The 12,689-nt window shown below is 36.5% G+C and overlaps 1 protein-coding gene across 2 annotated transcripts in view; it reads right to left on the reverse strand.

Moving 5' to 3' along the window:
• RSPO2 (R-spondin 2) overlaps nt 1–12,689 on the reverse strand; it is a 161,558-nt gene that overhangs the window by 87,775 nt on the left and 61,094 nt on the right. The gene's annotated exons all lie outside the window — the stretch shown is intronic.

The following is a 12,689-nucleotide window of genomic DNA, read 5'->3' on the forward strand; positions in this document are numbered from 1 at the left end:
ACAAATCACATGTTCAAGCAAACCTCAGTGAGGAAGAGTCAGTCTGAGTAAGAGATTTCATACCTAAAGAATCAGAAATAACAGAACTATCTGAAAATGACTTTAAAATGAGTATCTTTAGAGTATTTGAAGAGATGAAATGACTAGAAATCACATGGGAAGAAGCAGTATCATAAAATGGGCAAATTAGAAAAATTAAAATTCTAAAACTGAAAAAAAATTCTAAGGACAAGTTGAATGGTAGGCTGGGAGAGGGACTGAACTAGAAAACAGGCTTAAAGAACTGTGGCACAAAACAAGATATAAATATTAAAAAGGTAAGAAGCATGTAAGAAAAAACAGTATCTGAAATATATGAACCTTATGAAGTTCATTACAGCTAGTGACAAAAATGGTAATTTAAAAGAAAACAAATTCTGTTTCTAGCCCTGGTATAAAATTCAGAAATGATACAATCTGAAATCCTAGTATAATTTCTAAAGTATGAAAAGTTCATGTAAGGACATAAGCTTAAGGCCACACTGACTTCATTTTATTGAGTTAACCCACAAAAGAAATAAGACAAGGAATAGAAAATTCATCAATTATTGAAACTTTGTGCTTTGAGACTATATCCTATTTGCCCTACATATAATCTGTATTGCATATAAAATTAATACCAAGCTGACAGTATTCAGAGAAGCAGCTATACAACAAAGTACATTGTGTACCACACCAGTCCTTATTTATAATGATTTAACATCCAATATATTTAGAACTATTTGCAGCAGATCTACATAGGTTTCAGTTCCACAACATGTTCTCCCCACTTCTCCTGGGCTCCCTGACTTGTTCTTGCAGCCTCTCTTCCAGAGAGATCCCCAAACAAGGGCTTAGTCTAACCTTTCAGAGAAGGGGCCAAAGAAGAACCAAGACACTCAGGACCAGAAATCATGGCCAAGATGACCCTTTGAATTGGGCATTAAGGTCTACTTCTTCCCACTTATTCCAGGACTTTGTTCTATCAACTGTTCAAAACTGCTTTTATTTACATAGTGAATCTATGTTACAGACTTTCTCTTGCTTGCAAACCTATCTATGCTTCCCAACTAATTTCTTATTTACCACCTTATTTTCTTAAACCTGCAATTGTGGAGCAAAAAAGAATCAATTCAGATGAAAAATCACCTCCTCAGATAGAATTCCTAATAAAATTTTGGCTGACTTTCCAGATACCCCTTTATATATGTACACATATACAATATTTATAATATGTAATTGGTATTTTTCATAACTGTGATCAGACTTTACATGAAGTATGATAACTTGCTCAATTTCAATCAAGTTGTGAGCATCTTCTCATGTCAATGAATCAGACCAATATCACTCATATTTCTTGGAAGTGTCAGTTTTGTCTGCAGCCTCAACCTACCATCCCTACCCATGTAATTATCCCCAACTCTACTTTGCGGTATGCGGGCCTCTCTGTTGTGGCCTCTCCCGTTGCGGAGCACAGGCTCCGGACGCGCAGGCTCAGCGGCCATGGCTCACGGGCCCAGCCGCTCCGCGGCATGTGGGATCTTCCCGGACCGGGGCACGAACCCGTGTCCCCTGCATCGGCAGGCAGACTCGCAACCACTGCGCCACCAGGGAAGCCCAACACCACTTTTATGAAGACCACAACTGGTTTTCAGATCCTCAGTCAAGACCTCATTCTCAGTCTCTTGTCCTCCCAACTCCTGCAGCTGGGTCATTACTGAAAGTTTTCTTCCTCTTCTAGATTAATGATAATGTCTCCTTCTAAAGACTTAATTCCAACCCTCACTCTTGTAATTTCCACTCACCTTCTCATAAGTCAGGCCCTTATTACTTCTTACTTAGGCAGTTATAGTGCCCCAACCCCCCATGTACCTCTCTCTACGTTCTATTGTTGGCTCAGCTTTTCTGCTTTTATTTTCATCATAGGATTTTTGTTATCCGTTACTCTCATGAAATAATTATGACTTATAAAGCATTTTCACATAGCCAGCTGGAAATAAGGTTAGACTATTTACAATTTCCCCAGCTGCCTTCTGAAGAGGTTTGATTCTGACATTTTGTTATTAGTGTCCTGAGCAGGTTGTAAGGAGTGAGTATGTAAGTTTCAAAAACTGGGATACAGACCAACTTTTGTGTAAGGAAGAGGTGAAAACTGAGAGTGGGGTGGGTAGGGTGCAGAACACAGGATGAAAGAACAGAACTAGGGAGACTCAGGAGCTGTATGATGGATGAAATGGCTTTGACAGAGGAAGTGGTGACTGGGGAGAACCCAACTCATTTCAATTTTCAGGGCTGCCTAAGAACATACCCCACCTTAAGCACAAAGACCCTATGGCATGATATTTGGGGAAGCAATTTATGACTCTCTTGTGAAAGAAAAAGTCCTTATGTAGGAGCAAGCAGGAGACTAAGGCAAGGGAAGGAGCTGCTGGCTGGAGCTGCATCAAAGGCAGCCCCACACTGCAGGGTCCTCTGCAGCATGTCTAAGAATAGTTCACTGGCTGCCTTCTGCTCTGCAACTCAACTACAAATATGAAAAGGCACTATCAATGTTATCCAAATCCCAAACTTAGCTTCATAAGTAAAAGGGGAATTTGGAAGATTTACATACACAGCAAAATGGTTTAAGGAGAAGGTTCTCTGTACCACAGTCATCACAAAGTAAAACTGAAGCTATACTTACTTTCAGTTCAAAAGTCAAACCAAGAGCTCTTTATCACTATAAATCACACTCTGTAGTAAGAAGTATGGAGTAAAGAGAATTACAGAGCTAAGAGAATCATCATAAATTAAAGGCTTTTTGTTTTGTTTTATGTATCAGAAGCCAACTTTCATCCTGACCACAAAGATTTCAGAGTCAACAAATTGTACTCTACATTTTTTAAAAGGTATTCTTAAAATCAATAATGCATTGCTTTATTTACTTGAACCTCAACTGACAATGAAAATGAAATAGGGAATACTTACCTGAGTCCATATCTTAGATATCTTTATAACCCTACACAGGAGGAATTCTCTTAAAACAAAAGTGATGCGAGCCACACCCAACCTAAGTGCTCTCTCTTCCCTTCCCCCAATCTTCTTCAACCATGCTCCTCAATACTGAAGGACAAGAACACATGTAATTTTGGCAATTTGAAGCTTTGTGCCCCAGACCTCAAATGGACTTTTCGGTTTAATTAACCGTTGTCCAGTGTCAAGTATCCTAGTCACCTCTATGTTGTAAAACAACAGCTTAATGCAACAAGAACTTCTTCATCCGTTATATGGTGACTACACCAATCTCTGTATCTAAAGCCAGGCAAAAATAGACCTTTAAGCATGACTAGAGTAATTTATTTTGTCAGGATCTTAATAAGTCAAATGGCTCTGTCTATTTCTATGAGATTTAATTCAAGTGTGCAGGTGAATAAACAAATCTTAATTCCCAGCTTTGATGACCATGTTTATTTGCTCTCCCTGTAAGCTTCAACTTTTCCAACCCTAAAGCCTGCTGAGATCCAGAGCCTCATCACTCCAACCAAAACACTTTTCTAAATCTAGATCCACCCAAAATTCTAAAGGTGAAATATATCACATAAAACATTGAAAATCTTCAAAAAGGTGCTAGACAGTGATGTAAACACAAATCCACACATATCTCCCTGACAGGGAAAGGAATATACGGATATAGAAAACAAAAATCGTGAGGCAGAAACCACGTAACAATTACTTATATCACTAAGTATATAAGGAGAAAACAAAACAGTATAAGTAAAACTCTTTACTCTTGATTCTAATTATCTGATTTGTATTCCTCTTAAATTGCAAAGTAAGTTTGGTTTTTCATGAATCCTGATATTTTAAGTTTGATCCTTTGTTAAATCAAATCCAGTTATTCACATTTTATCCCATAGAACATTTTATGTAGGTGTTGAATGCCCATCTGTTTCTAATATACTCCTAATACTTTTTAAAAAGTGTTCCCCTGTTTCTGGAGTAGGCCCTGCCAAACAAGAAATCTAAATTCCTGCTAGGTGAAGGCATCCATTCCTGAGAAAGAGTACAGATTTCTAATCCTGAAAATAATGGGACTGAACAATGGGCTGTTGGCATCTTAGCCTCACTCCATATTTGCAGGTTAAATAATGTTACAAGTTCAACAGCTTTTTAAAAAATGAAAAACTGCTATTAACTTCATTGATCAATCTTATCATAAAATTGCTAATATATTTATCTCTGCCCAATCCCAAATTCAGGATATATATTTAGAAACAAAAACCCTATCCCTGGCACCAATGACAGGGAACTTGCATGTCAGATCCTATACAAATCAAGTCAGACATAGATCCTTCCACTACAGCTTGGCAGCACTGGGATAAAAAACCTTGTAATCATGTATACTCCCAAGCTCAAGCTCAACTAAGCAATCAAGGTCGTGAATTAAGGAGCCACACAAGATTTGACCAAAATGGGAAATGCCTATCTTAGGATACTTTCCTTAGCTTTACATTAAATTGTAAGTATTTATAGAAAATAAAATAATCTGATCTTTGATGCAAAGACAACAAATTTTAACACACTGGATGTTCACCATTATAATCATTATGCCTTAGAAAATAGATGTTAAAATTAATGATGTTAATAAAGTTTTGACAGAGATAAATTTCTAAATGTCCATTAAAGTTTTAGAGGAGGTAAAATAACATGAATTTAGTTTAGAAAAACTTTTGAGAATAAAGGGCAAACGTGCCAAAAATCCCCAAATTTTATAACCTGTAGAATTAAACCAGATTTTCTCAGAATCTCTTTATCTTTTATCATGAGTCCTTCAATAGATACCAATATTTTTAGGAAAAAGGCTTACAAAACTTTTAACTTCCCAAAGTACTAGCTTTGAGAAACCCATATTAATTGGCTGCCTGAAAATGTTATTAGTTGATAATTAATACCATTGTTTATCCACCTAAAACACGTTAATTAGGAATGAAAGACTGGATATATCCTTATCTTCAGAAGTATTCCTTAGGAAAATAGTATTTCTAAAGATTTGTAAGCCTCCCAAAATATTGAAAACATCTCTAGAGATGAATATCCTTAATGACATCAGGATTAAAGGAATTTAATCAGATGATTTTGCTGCTCCTACCAAAGTGTGTTTCTCACTGTATAAAAACTCAAAGCTACTAGATTTTAAAATATGGAGGGAGAAAGTTAAGTAGAATTACAGGTTTACTTTAACACATGAAGTGCTAACATCTTCAGAAAAAATGAGGAAAAGGACCACAATTGTAAGCTCCTGATTACTCGCCAGTGCCAGCACTACATGAGTCATAATCCTTATAGATTGGCACCTCAGAAGTACAGTTTCAACCACGATTAACCATGGCTGTAGTGTGGTTAACTGGATGGGGTATTTGTGTTTGTTTTTGTTTTGTTTTGTTTTGTTTTACACATCACAGGAAGCAGAAAGCCTGGATGAGGCATGTGTCATGCATGCTTCAAGTATAAATTAACTAAGATGTCTCAGGGAAGCCCAGAATACTCAATAAGGGCAGGTCAAGGAAAGATGATGAGCTAAGATATGGTTGCAAAATACATGTGGATGGAATCTTACATAAGTATGTTTGAGGGCACAACGGACCTATCCAGAACATGATAAAACACATTCCCCTTCTAATTTAACACATCATCATTAATATTCAAGAGAGTCTGCCAGAACTGGAGGAAATTGAAAGAATGTACCAAAGCAGTCACTGCAATCATCAGAGGAAAAATTACTTTGGTTCAACACATTTTACTTTGAGACAAAACAGTATCCCTTCAACATATTTCACCCCAAACGTAAGCTGCTGAAGCAGATGCAGGTCGCACATCTGGTGATAGGAGCCAGAGATTTCCCAAAAGAGCTTCTGAATGCACATCTTACATTCAATGCAAGGTACTTAAATGTTTTTTTTTTTTTTAATCAGAATCCATCAGGTCCTGATCCTCGGGGTTCAGCACCACAGAGAGAAGCTCAAGGAAAGTTGAAATGAGCACTTTGATGTGCCAGTTCTATGTACTGATCAACTGAACATGAAGTAGAACACAAGAATCTGAATGAATTAAATGGGACCCAGAAACAGGTTTCCAAAAACAGTCATTAACACCCAATGTCAAGTAAAAAGACACAAGAAAAGATAAAAGTAGCTATGTATAGACTCTAACAAAAAATTAAAATCATGAGCCCTCAAGTTAGCATATACAATTCCCCAAATGGTGAAGTATTTCTCATAATTAACACTCACTGTCGAAGCCAAGCCCTGTAAGAATTACTCCTCTTCCCTCCACACCCCCGCTACAAACTCTGACACAAAAACCTTAATGCATATTCCTATGCTAGATGTTAACTGTGACAGGTAACAGGGAAATATATACAATCAAGGGTCAGAACACCTGGATCCCAAACCTAAACTATTAACGTGAGCAAAATACCAGAATCATAAGCTCTTCAGCTTCTACAACTGCTAACACCAGTAACATTAATTCGTTGATGAAGTCAGAGAAAAATATAAGATGGTTAGAGATTGTTCATTTTCCCAAAGATATATGATGTTTTGAAACAAGGGAAGAGTCATATTTTATGTTGTATAAAATAAGCCACCTGCTTGAATCCGTGACAAAGAAAAAAATTTACTCCATAAAACAGTTCTAAGGCCAGAGGAAAAGTAAGCATAAAGTTATAATGTATGGGATCCTCTAAGCTGTGGCTAGAAACTGCTGTGTAGTATAGATTATTCATGCCAAGGGTTGGCTTGGACTTTCACAACATACTTAAAAGACCCTGTGGAAATGTTGACAGAATGTTGGTGCTAATGGTAACTCCAACATGAGCAGATCTAAATAAATACATTTATGAAGATTGTGAAACCACCACTTTCACATGGTCCCATGTTTACACAAGGAGATAATCCAATTATTTAAATAGAAAAAAGCAAACTGCTCATAAACAAAGCCAGATTTTTATTCCATAAAGTACTTAAATACTTCTTATACTAACACTACTTCAAAATAGTTTTGCATACTTCCCAAGTACTGTAACTTAAGTGCCCATAGCGTCTGACCTACCCAACTGCCTATAGGAAAAACTCCCCTTCCTGTCTATTCAAAGGTTAATAGAATATAAACTAACTCCTGCTTATTTCACGATTTTAATTTTAAAACAATAAATGGAAAGCCAACTGGATGGTTTATTTGGTGTCATAAACACAGCCCTCAAGAATCACCCGTGCCATAACTAACCAGATTAAAGACTCCATGTGTTTTAGATGTGGAAACTCCCATGGATTATACCACTGTGTTTTAAAATTGAGAATGAACACTGTTAGCTACACTGTCCTAGAGAAAGTTCTCTTCAAACAAAGATAATAAAAAAATTGTTTAAGTTGCCTTAATGAAAAACACACTAACGAACCCTTCAGGTTGACAAACATTATTATGTAACAATTATTCCAGAATACACTATAATGCAAAAAGAGGTGAAAGCTTTATTATATTCGGTGTAGGTCGCTGTGGGTAAAATATTATTACTTATGCTAATAAAAATCAGAATGATTCACTACTAAATCTTCAGACCTACACAGGATTTAGTTCTCAGTAATTTTAAAATCAATTGTCTGTATTTAATATTTATCAACAGTTCATTTTAGTATGCTTTGTCAGTTTGCTAACTTCACAGCAATCAATACCTTAGACACAGTTTGAAATCTAGCTGCTTAACCATTCTTGTTCTAAGAAGTTACGTCTACTCAGAACAAGAAGAAATGAAAAAGAGAAAAGTCAAAATGGTGGGGAAAGAAAAGAAAATGAACTTCGGGAAATATTCTAAGTAATGTTTATTACTCATAATTTCTGTTTATCAAAAGTGAATAAACAGATCAGAGAGTTTAAGAAACCTTTCCAAAGTCATACAGTTTGCTAGTGACAAATTTAAATCCAGTTCTGACCTCTGATTTCAAAAGCCATGCTTTTAATTTCCTCATTAAGAGATATATGTACAGCACCTAGGGAAAAAATGCATTGTACCATGATTAAAACTGTGAGAACTTTCTTTCAAACTAGGCTGTACCCTTGTAATTTGCTCACTTGCCCCTGTGCTCTGTTTTTAACTACAGCAAAATAATCAAAGTTCCTTTTGGTGATTAGCCACTAAGAGTACTATACTAATTCTTTCCTAACATAACTAGGACTATATTAAGTCTCATAAACCAACAAAATTAGGATGTCACCCACAAAAACACTTCAGGGTCAAACTGCTGATACAGCAAAAAGGATAATGGGGGAAACTGAGTTACAGGTTTCTTCTGGTAGAGGTTAAAGAGACATCTTCAAAATTATAAGTGGAAAGTCTTTGACTGTTTGGGCATACAGCAAAAAACCAGCACTCTTTACTCCAATTGACAAGTTCAAAGAAAAAACATCACCCCTAAACCATGCAATTTCCTGCAAATGGGCAACTCTCCTCACTGTCTTTGAAGACAAATCGTGTCCTGGACAAGGGGCCTTTGAAGTAACAAGCATACCTATGTAATTAGAAAGGCTCGGTACGCCATCCAAATGAGCAAAACTAGACTTTAAAGATGAGCTAAAATGAAGAGGCTGGACTGACAGACTGACACAAAGAGTTTGAGAGCAGTTGGCCCCTGCTCACTAACCATAATTCTCCTTCACTCTCTCCAAGCCTCAGAAGCCAAAAGCAAACTCCATATGCACTACTGGAAAACTGTAAATAGTGTTTGGTCACTCTCAAAAAAGTGGCAAAACTGTATGTACGCATGTTTACAGATATAGATGTGTATACAGATACCTACACTTATGCATGTGTATATAAATGTATGCATATACTATTTTTCTGAACCATTCGAGTATAAGTTGTAGACATTACACTCTTTTACGTCAAATTTCAGTGTTCAGTATGTATTTCCAAAAACAAGGACATTGTCTTATAATATCAGCCATATTGATATGATCCAATACAGTTTTCTAACCCCTAGTCCGTATTCAATTATCCCAATAATGTCCCTAATATCTACTATTTTCCTAGACTAGAATCCCATCCAAGATTATGCATTGCATTAGGTTGAACTATTTCTTCAGTCTCGTTTAATCTGGAACAGTTCCTCTTTCATGAGCTTGACATTTTGGAAGATTAGTTATTTACAGAATGTCTATTTGGCTGACTGATCTCACATTTCGGGGATAATGTATGAATTGATATTATGTCCTTTTCTCATGCAGGTCAAGAGGCACTTGATGAATTTGGTTGCATTACTGGTGATATTAACTTTGACCCCTTGACTAAGGTGGTGTCGGGCAGGTTTCTATACTATAAAGTCACTATTTTTCCCTCTATAAGAAGTATTTTTTTTTTGAGGAGATATAGTGAAACTATATACATATCCTGTTCTTCAAACTTCCACACACTGGTTTTGGCATCCACTGGTGATCTTGCCTAAGTCAACTATCCTTCTGATGGTTATCAAAGGTGATTTTATAACTCCATCATTCTTATCCATTTATTAGGGGGTGTTCTAGTGTTAGGAAGAGCTTTCCCTTCTCCTTCATTTATTTCTCTGCTTGTTTGTTTATATCAGTAGGGAATCGCAGATTTTATTCAGTATACTATCATCTGTTACAGTAATCTGTGTTCAACTTATCCTAGATTTATTCACTGAGAGCCCTTTAAGGTGCTGTGGATTTTAAGTTACATTTTATGTGCATGCTACCAAGTGCTTAGGGGTAGAGAAGAAGGAGATCAAATTTATCCTGGAAGAGCTAAGAAATAGGTGGTAAGATGAGTTGCCAGTTGGAGCAGGAGTTTGCCAGCTGGAGGTGGATATCCCAAGGAGAGGGCTAGTACGGGCACAGGTGTCTGCACAGGACTAGGGGATGCTGAACTCTTTGTCCTTGTATGTCTGATAAATCTTGGCCTATCTTATTGACAATCTGTCTTTCAGACAATAGCAAAAGGAGCCACTCAATACTTAACTTGGATACAAGAAAGATTTTGCTGAGAATATGGAAACTATGATGTTACCATGGGGTGTATAAGAGTAGAATATACAGAAACTGTGACCCTAGAAGTAAAATCCAAGACTTCAACAATGGATTTTTTCTTGAGTTTGGAAGGATACAGGTTTGGCTTTGTAGCTAACATTTCTAAGTTAGAAGAGGAATTAAGAGGATATTTTCAAAATAAGAGTCTACTCTCATAATCCCAATGGGAAAAGAAATGAATGATATTCTATTAGATTTCAATAAGGTTTCATAGAAAGTCCTCTGATGAATTCAAACATTTTAAGCAACATGTAAAAAAGGATACATTCAGGAGAAAAATAGGTTAGTCACAAAGAAATGTCCCTAAGGTTTATGGGGAACTTTTTTTTTTTAGAGCAAAATTAACAAGATGAAATTGTTCAGTCCAATTATTAAGATATAATGTAATACTAGATGAAAGAAGTAGAAAAACTTATTTTCTGCTTTCACTTTGTATTTATTAAAAATAAAGACTTTCAAAGTGAAAAGGGAAAAAAATCACAGCTTAAGGAAAAAATATTGACTATAAGATAAGCAAGAAGACCCTAATGAATATATTGTTATTTTTTTAATATTGAGAAATTGATTCCTGAAAAAAAAAAATGGAGGGCTTTAAAAAAGGGAAATGAATCGATGTCTGATTTTCAATAAGTTGGGAAAACTGAATTTCAAAAACTCCAAATTTTAGAAGAGGCTTTAGGACACCAGGGTTGTAAGCACTTATAGTTTAAAATAATTATTATAAACACCTATCACGGTGTTTATGTCAATAAGAACAAGTCCTGTCAAAATTAACCTCATTATTTTTTAAAAATCACAATTTCCCTTGCTTTCTCTCCCTATCCATATATCGACATCTATATCTATGTCTCCGTCTATATACACACAGATCTACAGATAGAAAGATATAGAAATAGCACACTCATATTTGGTAAACTACTTATAAGTAAGTTGCAGACACCACAATACTTCACATAAAATTCTTCTGCATGCACCTTCTGAGAATAAGGACATTTTCTTACATAATCACAATACCATTGTCAGATGTCAGAAAATTTATCATGGGTAAAATAATATTTTATGGTGTTTATGTTCATACTTCATCAGCCATCCCCAAAATGTCTTTCCATCTATCCAGACACCAGTCAAGGACTGTGCATTGCATTTAGTTTGTTTCTTTACTCCTTTAAATTCAGAACATCTCCCCCATTATTTTTTGTCTTTCTCGACATTGAGATTTTTAGAGTCCAGGCCAGCTGTCTTGTAGAATATCCTACAATCTGCATTTGAATGACTGTGGCCACATAATTTAGATGCACCATTCCGCCATCATTAATACGATAATTTAATTCAGGCAGGAATCATCACCGTCCTAACACCATTAGGTGAAAGCTTATTGGGAAAAAATATCACCCAAGAGATTACTCACTAATTCCAAAGGGGGAAGTTCCCTTTACGATGAAGAGATCTGGCAGAAGCCGCATTAACCAAGGGATCAAACCGAGTATCACCCAAAATGGGACAAACTAACTGCCTCATGTGCTTCCTGATGTGATGAAATGGGAAGCACACACCTGTCAAGAATTCTTGTCAATAGATACGTCTTCTAATTACTTTGTAATCACTAAGTCTCCAATTTCATTTTCAGGGATCCTGAACTTGATATTGCAGAAACCTGTTTCTTCCTCTCTATTCTTTTCATTTTTACTCACAGTATTCTGAGAGCAACGTATTTCAAAAAGGATTGTAGCAAAAGAGGAAACTAAGGAGACAGTAGACAGATTATGAGGCGTTTGGTGTCTTCTCACCATAAGAGCCAATCATTAGGTTCATACACACAGGCACACACTTATGCACAGACGTGTGCATGCAAGGCCATACACCCCAAGGGTATAGAGGAGGGGGGACGTTAGCTACTCTCTGGGAAAATCATTCCATCATTGTGGTATAGAAGCATTTCTAGGGCCACCACACATGGCTATACTCTACACAGCTCTGGGGGACACTGTTCACACAGAGCAGTTCTGCCTCAAAAAAATATAAAGCAAAGGCTCCTACCTGATGACCATGAGCCCCTATGCAGTCTGTAGAAGTACTTTGTTTTACTCACAACATATCTGTTCCTCTAAATTTTTTAATGGAAATGAAGATTTCTTGCGTTTTTCTTGAATAATCATATGGTATGGCCCACATTCCTGCTTGATAACTATCAACTGAGCTGTGGGGCAGTTGCCTGCATCAAACAGACGTGCCCTGTCCACTTCAACTCATCACTCTCCATGGTCTAACACATGACCAACTTCATGCACAGAGCAGCCACCGGGCCTCCGGGGATCACCTTCCACAAAGGAGACAAGATGCTCAAGTTCATGCTATCGTGAACAACATTTTCCTAACATTCAATTCACTTACTAACTGGGAGGTGTATATCATCTCACAAACCAGTGCAACTCTCTCTTTGTGAATTTATAATCGTGAAATAGCATCTTTTTCACTGTAACCTAGTAGAGAGCAGACGGCATAAAGAGAAATAATGTTATTATTTAAGTAATATCAGTGAAAACCTAAATTAGATTCAAGAATTAAACTATTATAAACATATTTAAATGTACCCA

This window comes from Kogia breviceps, chromosome 17 (assembly GCF_026419965.1).
Source record: "Kogia breviceps isolate mKogBre1 chromosome 17, mKogBre1 haplotype 1, whole genome shotgun sequence".
Lineage (NCBI taxonomy): Eukaryota > Metazoa > Chordata > Mammalia > Artiodactyla > Physeteridae > Kogia > Kogia breviceps.